Source organism: Macrobrachium rosenbergii, chromosome 55 (assembly GCF_040412425.1).
Source record: "Macrobrachium rosenbergii isolate ZJJX-2024 chromosome 55, ASM4041242v1, whole genome shotgun sequence".
Taxonomy (NCBI): Eukaryota; Metazoa; Arthropoda; class Malacostraca; order Decapoda; family Palaemonidae; genus Macrobrachium; species Macrobrachium rosenbergii.
The window spans coordinates 80102663-80117662 of NC_089795.1; the positions used below are offsets into that span (position 1 = coordinate 80102663).

The 15000-nt window shown below is 37.9% G+C and overlaps 1 protein-coding gene across 4 annotated transcripts in view; it reads right to left on the reverse strand.

Annotated features, from left to right (window-relative positions):
* Positions 1 to 15000, reverse strand: part of bug (thioredoxin domain-containing protein bug) — a 206395-nt gene that overhangs the window by 77173 nt on the left and 114222 nt on the right. The gene's annotated exons all lie outside the window — the stretch shown is intronic.

A 15000-nucleotide genomic window follows, 5' to 3' on the forward strand; every position in this document is an offset into this window, starting at 1 on the left:
TAAAAATTTGGCCTTCATATTGCAATAATATATAATAAAGATCTTTACATTACGTGAGGATAACACCAAGACAACAGAGACAAAACATAGAACTGGGATTAAAAGCAAAACTTATTTTCAAGCGTGAAAAAGAATACCTATAAGAAATAATTGTGAGTTGGAGTATACTCGTACATAAGGCTTTCCAAGGAGTTGAGGTACCTTCGCAACCTTTGTCACAATCTGCAAGCAGAGATGAGACATTCAAGAACGCCTTTAAAAGCAGTATACTTTCATATTCTCTTTTGAGAGTGTAGGAGTAAAAAAAAAAAAAAATGACCATGTATGGAAGGTTAAACCAAAAGAAGAAAGGAGTTTATAGAGAGGCGTGATGAAACATAGTAAGGCCCTTGAAAGAATCGTAACAGGCGTCTGTACTCGACAGCCAACCTATATCTCGAGGTACGACAACTACCAAATAAAATATCATCTTACTAGACTGGTTTATTTCAAATAGAAATTTTGCTTCGGAATTCAGCAATAACTCTTGCAAGGAGATGAAACAACTGGTCATCTTTCCTAACTATGTAGGGCCAAGAGAAGTGCTGGATTTCCCAATTCTATGATCTGAGTTCTTAATGAATTCATTTCCAACGGCAAAGTGAATCATACATTTAAAATTTCAACGACGTTCAAGTACCTTAGTACTTGTTAATTACACCAACGCTCTCATACACACACACACACACACACACACACACACACACACACACACACGCTAACACATACACATATATATGAAAATATACAGACTAGATTAATTTTTAAAAATATGATAAAAATGATTACCAGCACTTTAGACGATACTTAATTCTGTATACACATATACCGCTGTTCTTAACAACGAGGTTTAGCAACGTTGGTGGCTGGTCAGTGCTTGATTAAGATGTCTTTGACATAAGCCCTCACTTTGCGACATCACACCTAAGAAAAAACTAAAATAACACCTTCCGAAGTCTTCCCATCTAAGGGAAAAGGTGAAGTTAGGTTAGGGTTTTTTTAACATCAGGCCATTTTCCCTAACCGCAGATGGCTCCGAAAACTCCCACAGTATTCCCCGCTTCAGATACCAATGCAGTATTCATTCCATAAAAGAGAACTGGCTCAACAGTTCTTCCAGACATTCGCACTTTGACTTCCATGGACGATGCAAATCTCTTTCCAATCTTTTTTTTACACACCCTGCTACCTTCATTGCTTCCCCTATTCGGCGATTCACCTCTTCTCTCATCTTACCAATATTCATTGTTAACTTTCAAATAACCATAAGAATCAACTGCTCCCACAATTTCAACTGCTTCCATATTTTACACTCAGTTCTGACCTGTTGTATCCCTCTGTGGAATTCTTGTATTTGAAGTTATTAAACAACCTGAGATACATGTGTGATTGATTTATATATATATATATACATATATATATATATATATATATATATATATGCATGTTTGTATGCTTTCCAAAGATATATATATATATATATATATATATATATATATATATATATATGGAAATCATACATTATATATATGTATATTTATATATATATACACATATCTCTGTGTTGTTTAATAACATTTACATATTAATAAAATATACATATATATATATATATATATATATATATAAACATATATATAATATACATATATGTATTTACATCAAATATAAACACAACTAAATACAGTATTCATATAATATAAGCACATCTTTCCATCTACACATACAAAACGATGTACACTTATTATCAAATGCGCATCGCGTCTACAACAACCTGTCAGTAATAACGAAGTCATTACAAAAATTGGATCTTTTTATTTTTCCCTCCCAACCCTCTTCCTTCCTCTTCCTTCCTTGCTGATCTCATTATCCCTAATTATTAGTTCCATAAATTTTTGTAAGTCTATTTTTATAATCATCTCAACCCTTCATTATCCCTTAGTTAAGTCTTCGAATCTTTTGGCGACTTTGCCGTTTTTTAACGACCGCCTGTGACGTCACGAGTGTTTCTGCCCTGATTAAGTAAGTAGTCAAGCCTCAATTACGCGAGGCAGGTTTATGCTTATTGAGCTCTCTCTCTCTCTCTCTCTCTCTCTCTCTACCTCGCCTTGGTCGTTATCCTGAGTCTTCTTCTCTGTTTCAGCATTTTTTAAAGACAATTCAATTTTTTTTTTACTCTCTTTTTGCCTGTAATACGATTTTTTTTTTTTTTTTACATTTAGTTTATGAAAGCTCTTGTTTTGCTTGTAATACGCTATTCTGCATTATTATTATTATATATAAGGTTGACCAAAATTCCCTTTTCTTCCGGTTTTGCTAGTAATACGCTATTCTGAGTTATTTCTATTTTATGTAAGCTTAACTAAACTCCCTTTTACATATGCTATATTGCATAAACGTCTTGGAAACGCCGACTGTCTTTCAATTGCAAACACTTAAATGCTGCAAATTAATTGCAAGTTTCATGTCAGTATAAATAAATATCAGTGTCATGCCAAAGTTAATATGCCAGAGATATTTAAATCATTCAATCCATCACGACTCCGTAACGTCGATTTATAAAAATTTGTTTATCGTTGCCTAATTTCTCTCTCTCTCTCTCTCTCTCTCTCTCTCTCTCTCTCTCTCTCTCTCTCTCTCTCTCTCTCTCTCTCTCTCTCTCCTTTTTCCTCTCTTTTTCACGGAACGTCTAATCATTATATTGGGGAAAAAGAGAATGATGGACCCTTTTAAGAATGGCCCAACCTGCACGACCAATAGAGAGAGATCCCCAGTGTCCCAAAGAGAGATCCCAGTGTCCTAAACGCCACCGGGGGCCACACACCCCGAACCCACAGGGGACCCTGTACCCCCCTCCGACGGCCCTCCTCCACTCGCGGTTTGAATTAATTAGGCTAAAGCCCATTGCAGTAATCTGGTGGACTGAGAGCGATCAGGACTTTAGAACAAAGTTAATTAAAAACATTCAGATAACCCCAGTTGACTGAGACTTACAGAGAGTAGGAACTGCTGGATGCTTGGGAAGGGGAGGAGGAGGGGAGGGGAGGAGGGAGGGAAGGGAAAGGAGGAGGGAGGAGGAATAAAAGGATGTGGAAGGGGAAAGGGAAAAGGAGGAGAACGGCGACGAAAAAATGGCACCATTATGCATGATGCTTTTGCATGAAGGCACGGACGAAATTAGAAAAATATGTAATTAAGAAAGAGACGTCGAATATGCTTTAAGGCGTCGTGTCAACATTATGGGAAAAATTCTATTTTAAAATGAAGAAATAATAAAAAAAAAATCACAAAAACACTTACTTAGACAATACTAAACTCAAAATACTACAATGACAATGAAATGAATTGAATACGAAGCAGAGAGAGAGAGAGAGAGAGAGAGAGAGAGAGATAAACTACGCCTAAATAAACTAGAGAACGAAGAATGCAACCAAGAAGTCACAAGAAGAAACGACAGAGAAGAAACACAAACGAAATAATTGGAACGAAAACAAACCTGGCAAAACAAAAAAAGACAAAGACAACGGAATAGTTTCGAGAACGAAGGGAAGGAGGAGGAGGAGGAGGAGGAAGAGGAGGGGTGGTGTCTGTCCAAGACGTATTCTTAATAAGACAGATTAAAAACAGTTAATGAGGGAATTAATTGCAAGATTTCGTGTTTTATCATCTGGCGGGTAAGTCTTCTGAGACCCGCCATTATCAAGAAGGGGGGAAAAAAATCTTATGTGTTGATTAAAATTTGGTGGGGCGAGGACAGCTTTTTTTTTATTCTCTCTCTCTCTCTCTCTGTCTCTTTCTCTCTGTGTCTCTCTCTTCAGCCCTCACACCCCCTCCGTCTCTTTCTCTCCCTCTTGCTTTACATTTTTTCAAATACATCACAAGAAATAGGGGATATTTTGTACCCAGGACCTGCAGGTGAAAATAACACTTCTTTCCCTAAGCTATACTGTCGATAGCAACAAGATATAGTAAATAGATTCATTATATTCTTTATATATATAGATATATATCTATATCTATAACTATATATCTATATATATATATACATACATACATACATACATATATATATATATATATATATATATATATATATATATATATATATATATATATATATATATTTGACTTGTCTTATCGTGGCTCAGAACCCAGGTCTTTCAATGACAGGTGAAGGCGCTACTCACTGAATCTTGGTTCGTTCCCCGATGTGAGTCAGAAATATTATATATATATATATATATATAATATATATATATATATATATATATATATATATATATTCTGTAGTAAGGAGGTACTTGTTAATGATAATTCGTAATATGTGGCGCCTATAAGACAACACTTTTTCAGTTTCCTGTACTTGTTTTCAAGGCTTAAGTTCTGAAGGAAATGGCAAAAACTGCTGTTAAACTGTTCCATTTATTTGATCTTATGCCGACAACTGTTTCAGCCATTAACTCATTGTCATCGTCAGGGTAATTTTCTACAGGGATTGCCATTTCTTATTGCAATGGCAGTGCAACCGTATAAGCTAAAATTTATAATAAAAAAAATTAAAATTTACAAAGAAAATCTCCCAACTCTGTCTCCAGTCATATTGGTTTCTCTCTCCAATCACACTTCTTTCTCAATTTTCACTTCTAGTCTCATTTTAAATCTTTGTTTGTTCGACTGCACTGAAATTATATAAAAAATTCAGTTTTTATGGAAAGTGATCCTGATGATAGCTCTCGGCATACGAAGAAATGAAATGAGCCGTCTAGCAGCAAGTTTAATCTTTTTCCTCGAGACTTGAGCCTTGAAGATAATAAATACAGGAAATATATACACACATATACATGAATATATATAATATATATATATATATATATATATATATATATATATATATATATATATTATATATATATATATAATATATATATATATATATATATATATATATATATATATATATATATATATATGTATATATATACTATATGTATGTAATATGTATGTATATATATACCTATATTCTGTCGTCGGTTAAACAAATACATCCACGAAATTTAAATCTGGATGGCATTATCCTTTGCTATCCAGAGACTACTATATACATCTAATGGCTTTTGTAAACCAAAAATACAAGTGATTTTCAATGACCAATGACTGACCTCACATGAATCTTTCATAAGTCATTTCCCAAATTTTCACGAAACTGAAATTGAAGTGTAGCAGAGATAGCAGAGTTTTGTAAGTGTGCAGATCAAAGGTACGGGCAATCTTGAGTCCTTTTCGATCCCAGACCCGACTAGAAGATGAAAATGGAGATACTTGGGGCTACCTAAAAATGAAGCGATAGACCTGCCTCTTGAAAGAGGTAGGGTTATAGAGATTTACCAAAAGAATGTACAGAATGAAAAAATCGAAACCGGATTGAAATCTTCCACCTCTGTACACTTTTCAAAGGATAAAGAAATTTTTATTTTACAAAAATACAATGAATCAAATAAATACATACAGCGCCGTGAGCATTATTAAGAGCGGCAAGGACAATCAAATATTAAAAAAAAAGAAAAGAATTATACATACATTTTGTCCTGTATTTCAAATTCTACTTCTTTTCCCGTTGTCCTTTTAGAATTTACTTTCATATTCGACTTAACAGAAACAGCAATGAGTTTGCGCTAATTATTATGAAATACTTCAATTTCACCTTGTTTTAGGTGTCGTGTTTTTTCATACTGCATTACACCCTTTTTTTTACCTTACCAGTTTTGATCAAAATCGCGGTTTACTAATTATCAAAGAAGTGAAATACACTTTACCCGTCTGTACATTATTGACAGTTTCCTAGCTTCTTATTTTCTTAGTTCCATACAACTCTCCTTTCTGCTGAGGTTATCAAAATTAATGAATATAGAATTTAGGCCAAAGGCCAAGCACTGGGACCTATGAGGTTATACAGCGCTGAAACGGAAATTGACAGTAAAAGGTTTAAAGGGAGTAACAAAAGGAAAACCTCGCAGTTGCACTATGAGTCAATTGTTAGGAGAGGGTGGAAAGTAAGATGGAAGAAAGAGAATATGAAAGGAGGTACAGTAAAAGAAACGAAAGGGTTTGCAGCTAGCGGCCGAAGGGACGCTGCAAAGAACCTTAAGTAATGCTACAGTGCACCGCATGAGGTGCACTGACGACGCTAACCCCCTACGGGGCCAGTCTTTTCTGATGAAATGCTGTACTCAGTCATTAACGTTTTTGTAATATCGTGTATACCTAACCCGGATTATTAAATTTTATTTTCTATAATTCAAATATAAGATCATAATCAAAATACATTAAACTTCTCTGAGCCTCATCGCCTATCGAGATATCACCTATTCCCTTTCTGTTTTCATCATAAGGTGACATACGTAGGCACGACGAAGACATGATAATACAAGTTCGAGATTAGCAAACCTCTGCCAAGGCTGAGCATCCCACCCCTGAAAATCCCCTCTCCCAACAAATTACACTCCTGTCTCTCCCAAAATATTATCATTCAGAGCCCACCTCAGGTATAATTTTTATACCTATCCATACATAACCTTCAGCGTAATCTTGCTAGCAAAGAGACAAACAGCAAAAAAAAACTGTTTCGAATGTAAAAAATAATAAGTCATATTCTCTTTCTTCCATCTTACTTTCCACCCTCTCCTAACAACTGCGCGGGTTTCACCTTGTTACATCTTTAAAACCTTTTTACTCTCAATTTCCCTCTCAGCGCTGAATGACCTCATAGGTCCCAGTGCTTGGTCTTTGACTGAGCTTTATATACCGTGGAAAAAAAGCACGTCTCTCCACAAACTCCTTTCTCTAGCGAAGCATTAAAAAAAATATAGGGCTGATTAGAAAAAAATCTGGATTTTTCCAGGAAGACCAACTTTCGCGATAAAAACAATGGGGCGAAAACTGCAATAAACCCAAAAATCAAGTTTCACACAGAATCACGAAGCAGAGGATGACGAAAAAGTTTAGAAAAATAAATAGATAACAACTTGAAATCCCTGAGATCTTTCAGAGTCGCCACTGCCTTCTCCATCATTAGTGATGCAGACAGAAGGGAGCGGCATCCTAAGTTGACTTGGTCCGTCGGAAAGATTGAAATTAAAGCCCATGTTTCTTAAGGGCGCCACTCGGGTTTTAAAAACCTGTTTAGAACTTGAGAACAATTTCATGCTGAGTATGTGAAATTCTACAGCGATCCATTAAAGAACGAGTCAAATTGGAGTAGGTCTATTATACCAGAATAGACCTACTCCGAAAAGACCTACTCTATTAGACCCGAATAGACATACTCCATATAGACCTAGGTCTATTATACCAGAATAGACCTACTCCGAAAAGACCTACTCTATTATACCCGAATAGACATACTCCATATAGACCTACTCTATTATCCCGAATAGACATACTCCGAATAGACCTATTCTATTTACCGAATAGACTTACTCTGTTATATCCGAATAGACCTATATTATACCCAAATAGATCTACTCGATTATACCCGATTAGATATACTCCCAATAGACCCACTACAATTAACACTTCCTTCAGTCTAGTTCCAACAGTCCCTTTCCATCATGCCAGTTTAAATGCTGAAGATAGCGTTCATCATAAACGCCCCTAACGCCCTACCGCTCTTAGTAAGGTGTAACAGAATTCCTGTATCTCCACCTGCTGGCCGCACCTAACCAAGAAGAGCGATTCCCTATCATTTATTACTCTCTCTCCCTCATCTATGGTTAAGGGACAGCATTATTAAGACGTCAGCGTCAAATAGATGACTTGGGAAACTGAGTAAGCATTACAAATTCTAAATGAGTTCCAATGCCTTGCACAGCTGAGAGGCGTAACGCCCGTCTCAAGGTGTATAGGTTGCTAGGTGACGACACCACCGGCGCTCGTAATTAGTATTTCGGCATTAGACGCGGAGAAATTGTTAAACAAAATGTCGAGTTAAAAGGGATTGCGCCGTATGCAAAGGGAGTGGAGTTGTGAGCTTCTTCTCGTCGATGTTTAGCAAATGACGCCTTTGCTCTATTTAAAACCGTGGTCCATGAATTTGTTACAATAAGTACTCAGTTTTCATTATACAAAATTTTCCAAGAAGAATGGCGACATTTGTTCAGATTAAATATTTTTTATTACAGTAACTGCAAATTTGGTCAAGAAAAACTTCGAGTGCATACAGATGTCATAATAAAATATGAAGATAAATGGGAAATAAATGTACTAAAGTCTAACACACCCTAATAAACAACAAAACAAAATTAATTTTCTTACTGACTCTCCCTTTGACAAGAGAGAGAGAGAGAGAGAGAGAGAGAGAGAGAGAGAGAGAGAGAGAGAGAGTTCAAACCCTCCCAAGGCATAATTAATTGATATTGCCTTCTAAATGCATAAGAAAATTGCAGAGTAAATATGGCGCCCGCGAAGTATAAGTGCCGAGACAGCCCTGCGCTCGGAGACGGTGGCGTTGTGTGTGTATGTGTGTGCCTGTGTATGAGAGAGAGAGGGAGAGAGAGAGAAGAGAATCTAAAGCGTCACCTTGGGGTCCAGATAAGAGGTTTCGATGCCTTGCCATTGTAGTGCCTGGCGCGAAAGGAGGCACAGACGGGAGAGGCGGGGGAACGGAGGAGGCGGGTAGGAGGAGGAGGTGAAAGAGGCGAGTGCGTTTGTTCCCGCAAACATATAACACCGCGAATTCTCCCTCCTCCCCCTTCACCCTTTTACCCCACCCCCTTCCCCAAGCATCTCTAGGCTTCTTCTCCTTCTTCTTCTTCCACTGCTTCCCCACCCATCGGCTTGATAAAATGCAATATAGATTGTTAATTATTCATGGAGGTTGCAGGCCTGTTTCAGATTTGGCGATGACTATCTTCATTTCCACAGGAGGGAGGCGCCACGTAGTTCGCTTCTTTTTCAGAGCGAAATAGTTTCGCGGGAGTCTCTTTTTAGTTACTTTCTCCATTCTGATTAACCCTCGATGCCTCTCACCACCCATTCTATCCTATATAACAACCTAGAGCTACTTCCCGCCTACAATTAGAATGAGAATACAGATTTTCTTTTGCTGTCGAGCATTCTCCTCAACTTCATCCAAAACCCTACATTCTTTTTAAAAAACCTATATTCTTCTAAATATTCTCTTGGACGGCCGGTCTCCTACCTCTTTTCCTTGAACATTCATCCCAGATATTTCGGTTTACCTACTAATATTCTAGTCGAATATCTGCTTATCCAAACTTGTGGGTACAGTAGTCTACATGCGGAGTTTACATGACAGTCACTAATGTATAGAATATATCATGCCCATTCTGTCTTTTCCCACTGTGAAACAAGATGTTCAGAGGCTATTAGTAAAAATAGTATAACCAAGGCTTGGTTGTAAACGCACCAGTAGGTTGAAGATTCCTCCCAAAATTAATCAATTAAGAAATAAATTTTAAGAATTTTACTGACATAGAGAAAAACCATCCTCTGATTTATGACTTATAATAACGGAACCAAGAAACCACATTCGAAAAGAATATAATTTGCAATGCCTGCGCTGCATTGATCTCATAATTACTACTGTGTTCTACAAAAATAAAAAACCAGATCCATTTTTAGTATCAAGTGCTAACTAAATCCATCACCTAGCATCAAGTGCTAACAAAGACACGAGATGTTGCCACCTTAACACTCTGACGTTTGTTTACTCTGCCAAAGAGGCTACGTTTTCAAATGCAGTTTGCCACCGTTATAGTCCAAAGACATGCTAGGAGCCCAATACAGATTGTTAGAAAGGCGGGTGATTAGTCACCTAGTAGTTCAAGAAAAAGAAAGGAAACTAAATCACAACACACATGGGATGCGCAGACCTAGAGGGTAAATCAGCACGGTATCCAAATTTGTTACGTTTACAGCAACGGTAACTCTGAGCACCTTAAAGAAATTTTACAGCACCTAATAAAGGAAACTAACTTTTGCAATCCTGCTCCTAAATCTAAGGCCACAACGAAATACAGTTATTTAAGTAGTTATGGGATAATAAAATCAAGAGGCTGCCGCCCTACATCCAGGTATTCTGTTCAGAATTCTTGCGGAGCGGTTCACAATTCGTCGTTCACTTCAGTAAAATGCCTTCCTTTTGAAAAAACTTGGGTAGCCATACGGAAGGTAAAAGAGCAAATAGAATAATTGGTTATGATAATGATTTCATTAATTGTGGCAAAAATTAATCGACAAAAGTAATATTTAGATTAGTGCATTTGAAAGTTATTCATCTCCATAATTATTAGTAGAATAATTTCGTATCTAACAAAGTATATGAGTACCTGATAATCATACACATGCTTATATATATATATATATATATATATATATATATATATATATATATATATATATATATACATTATATAGTTTGCATATCTACCAAAATACACCTTTCTCGTTAGGAAGAATCATTCTAATTTATATATAGGTGAATTATTTAAACATACCATGCATAAATGAATCCAAACCTCCGTACTGTATCCCAGTACTTATCCGAACAGTTTCGGTAACTGAGTTTCATTACGGTTCCAAAATATCAGGAGCAATTTCAATGATGGTGTAAAGGAATGTCAGGAACGCCATACCTCTGTGGCAGATGCGACAAGACCTTTAACATTCAACACAGGATAAAAAAAATACTGAAAATCTTAGTACTAGATATAACATCTGTTGTTTTAGTACAGGAACCCTCAATACAGAGAAAGTGAGCACCGTTACACTAAAGATGTCACCTGAAAGTAGCAAGCAACTCTTTTACAGGTAGAGTTATTAAGGGAAAAAGGAACACCTTCGCTAAGTCTCCCTGACGCGAAATACGGAACGGGAGACAAAAAGCAAATTAATCATTTTTTTGCAATGCCGTGGAAACAGTTATTGATCTGGGAGAAACAGGCACAGGCGTTAATTGCTTGGGGATGACAGAAGAGAGAGAGAGAGAGAGAGAGAGAGAGAGAGAGAGAGAGAGAGAGAGAGAGAGAGAGAGAGAGATAAGAGACCTAAAATGCTAAATGAACATAGAACAAAAAGTAACGAAGACCTAATAAAAAGGGAAAACTTCAACTTTATTTTCAACAAATATGTCCGAGATGAGGCAAAACAACAAATAAAAATAGTCGCAAAGTGATAACAAAATTCACAAATGAAAAAAATGGAATAAAAACAGATGTTGAAAAAGATAAGGAAACCCTGAAAACAGATAATGGTATCTAGGCGTCTGATATAGAACAAAACCCAGTGGCGGCTGCAAAATTAAACCTTCACTCCGCTGGAGGGAGAGATAAGGGAGAATGGAAAACAGTTGAAGTTGGAAATTGAGGAGCTAAGACTTGGCTATTGTTACCCTCAGGAGAGGTGACGGTTTACTATCTCCTTCTCAATCTTGTTATTTCCCTGCAAGTCTCCCCCGGTATATTTGGGTTACCTTAATATTGCGTTCTTGGCTCGTACCATCCTACCCCCGGAGGAGCCTGCCTCTTCCCTCCCAACCCCGTTGCCTCGTCTCTCTTCTTTGGGCATTCTCTTCTGTATCGCTGGGTCTCGGTCTGCCACGAAAGTCATTATACTCGCAACGGTGTTAGCTGCACCTTCTCTGTGTGTGGATATTGAATTTCCAATAGGAACAATCAATATTTGGCGATATAGTCATGCAGTTAAGTAGGGTTTTCGACATAAACGCCAATATAAGGTGCCGCCAACTGCCATCATCTGGAGGAAGGAGGCGGGCGCGTTAGAAGGCGTTATCTCGACACCTGAGGCAGAGATAAGAGCGGCTGTATCACACCCCCAGACAGCCAATCAGCGGAAAGCGCGCCAAAATTCAAATGAATAGAAGCGAGCGGGTAAGAGACAGCCAATCAGCGGAAAGCGCGCCAAAATATAAATGAATAGAAGGGTGCGTGTAAGAATTAGCGCGGGAAATTAAAGGCGGCTAGGGACTCACTTGTTTGGACTTTTTAATTAAGATGTTTCATGATTGCGAAGTAGGCCTACTTACCGGCCTTTCGAAGAGGGATAATTGAAATTGATTTCTTTGTGACAGGCGTGACATTATCTCCGCGGGCGGGATGAAGGCAGGTAAACAATGGTGATCACGGAAATGTAATTAATGGAATAAATGGATCGACTCTCGCTTTCACTAGTCGATGATGATAAGGCCGTGTCGTGGTCGGGTTTAAATCGATAGGTAGCCCGACTTTTTTTTTTTTTCTTTAATGACGTGTTATTGCGAGTCAGTCGCTCTGTGAATATTACACGTGAGGAATTGCTTTCTGTGCTGGTTGGCCGCTGTTAAGAATATTTCTAGATAAGGGGAACGAGGCTGCACATGCTGGTGTTGGAGGCGGTGGTGGTGATGGGGAATGTGTGTGCGTGTGAGTGTGTGTGTTTGTGTGTGCGTGTTTGCTGCTGCTCTTGCTTCTTCTTCTGTTGCTGTTACCTCTGTACATGTTGGCGAAATCATGAGAAAGCGAGGAAGCCTCACCGCCTAGGCTTGACACTATCTCCGATCTTGTATCACTTGAGATTGTACCTAGTTAATTGCTTAATTTCGTTCGGTAATAACCAAGTTAGATGGGTATAATTATTTGATGATGTAGCGATAACAAGATGGAACATAACATCGGCGCATTGCAACAACTTAGGAAATTCGGCCGCCATATATTTCCCCCAACGCAATGACGGGATCCAAAATTCACCATCCACTTGACAGCTCTCTGAAAACGCATTGCAAGGGCGTTCGTTCGCTTGCCCGCGCAAAACGAAACTAATATAAAAATCGACATAAACTAATGGAAACTCGCCCCTTGAACACACTAGACAAGCGAAGATGTAAGTGATATAATGCGATACGAGTGAGCGAAACCCCAGATTGTTTCGACGGTTTCAGAAACGATGGGTTGGATAGTCCTACCACCCGTTCCGTACCTCCGACGCCGTGGCCCCAAACCATTGAATTAACGATTACTATCTCTCCTCTCTCTCTCTCTCTCTCTCTCTCTCTCTCTCTCTCTCTCTCTCTCTCGCTGGCGCTGCTGCTTCTTGGCTCGCAGAGAAGAAAATACTCATAATTAAATATCAATCACGCGGGCCATTACACCAGGCAAGGGGTAACACGATATCAATCCGTGACTTTTAACATGTTTTGATTTCTGAAGACGAAGTCAGATAGATGTTTTCTCGATTTCTTCCTCTCGTTTTTTCCATTTTCTCTCGGGAAAATGTTTGGACTTAATTTCGAGATTTTATGTTTGTATTTTTTTTGGCAGACATTTTTCAAAGTGGCATTTCTTTCAAAGATGAGGATCGAAGATCTGATTGATATGTTAAGGGAAGGTTTGGTGGAGATAAAAAAAAAAGAATGAATATTCCTAGTTAAAAAATGATATACGCCTCTTATCGTTGAAAATGAACAGCACATGTGTAACGTAACCCAATGGTAAAATATCAATAAAAATGTAATTAAACTTGGTCGAGATGTTCCTAAGAGAAGGAAAATATCTTAGAGACTGAACAGCGTCTTTCTCTGAAATAGAACTTTGATCCCTGACACCCCATTTCTGTCTCTCTCTTTTTATTTTTTTCCCTTTTTCGATAATCATTACCCATAGCCTTACCAGTTGAGTTACTGCGTTGTTTTCCATTTAAAGCTATTAAATGTGCCAATATAAGCACATCAACACAGATACTATATAAGTGTAAACTGGTTCAAGCAAAATGCTTGATGTCAGGCAGATTAACAGAAAAGGAAGGCTGGCGGGGGCGGGGGGGAGGGGGGTTGTGATGGAGGTGGCGCGCCTTCTTTCGAAATGAAACCAAAAGGAAACCATAGTAACCAGTGATAAAGGGAGGATGGTGTCACCCTGGTAGAACTGATGGATAGACCAGTAAAAAAAAAAAAATTAGAATAGAGAAACAAGTAAAGAATTCCAAGCCTCACAGGTGGGGAGGAACAAATATTGAATATGAATAAGGCAGAGAGCAAACGCACAACAAATATAATTAGATGTACGCGTTCTCTGAAAAACTCTCCCACTCAGTTCGTTTGTCTAACGTGAATGTCACAAACGCCAAACAGCATCTCCTTGCAAATTAGAACGCGTGTTGAAACACTTACTGAATTTCGGAAGAACGCTATCACTGTTTCTGAATTTCGGAAGAACGCTATCACTGTTTCTTTCTCTAAACTGTTTTTGCACATACAAGACACTGATTCTTGAAAAGGTCTTGCACGATGACAGATAATGCTAAATTCGACTTTTAACCACTGAATCAAATATGAATCAACTGCTTCATACATTTACAATGAGGGTTAGTCAGCTGCCTCATATAATTTCACTGGCGTTTAATCAGCTGCTTCATGTACCTGCACTACAGGTTAACCAGCTGCTTCATTCACTTACACTGAAGGTGAATCAGCTGCTTCATACACTTGCACTGAAGGTTACTCAGCTGCCCCATGCATTTACACTGAAGGTTAATCAGCTGCCTCATACATTTTCACTGAAAGTTAATCAGCTGCTTCATACATTTACACTAAAGGTTAATCAGATGCTCCTTACACCTATGCTTAAAACTTAACAGTCGCTTCGTACAGCTACACTGAGTGCTCATAAGTTTCTTCATACAAATATAATAAAGATTAATCAACTACCTCATACACTTACACTGAAGGTTATTCAATTGCTCCATACACTTACACTGAAAGCTCATCAGATGCACCATTCACAGAGAACTAGTGCTCGTAAGTTGCTTCATTTTCCTACAATGAAGATTCATAAGATGCTTCATTCACCAACTGAAGGCTCATCATCTGCTTAATAAATTTACACTAAATGCTCATTAGGTGCTTCACGCACTTACACTGAAGGCTCTTCAGCTGCTTCATACACCTACACT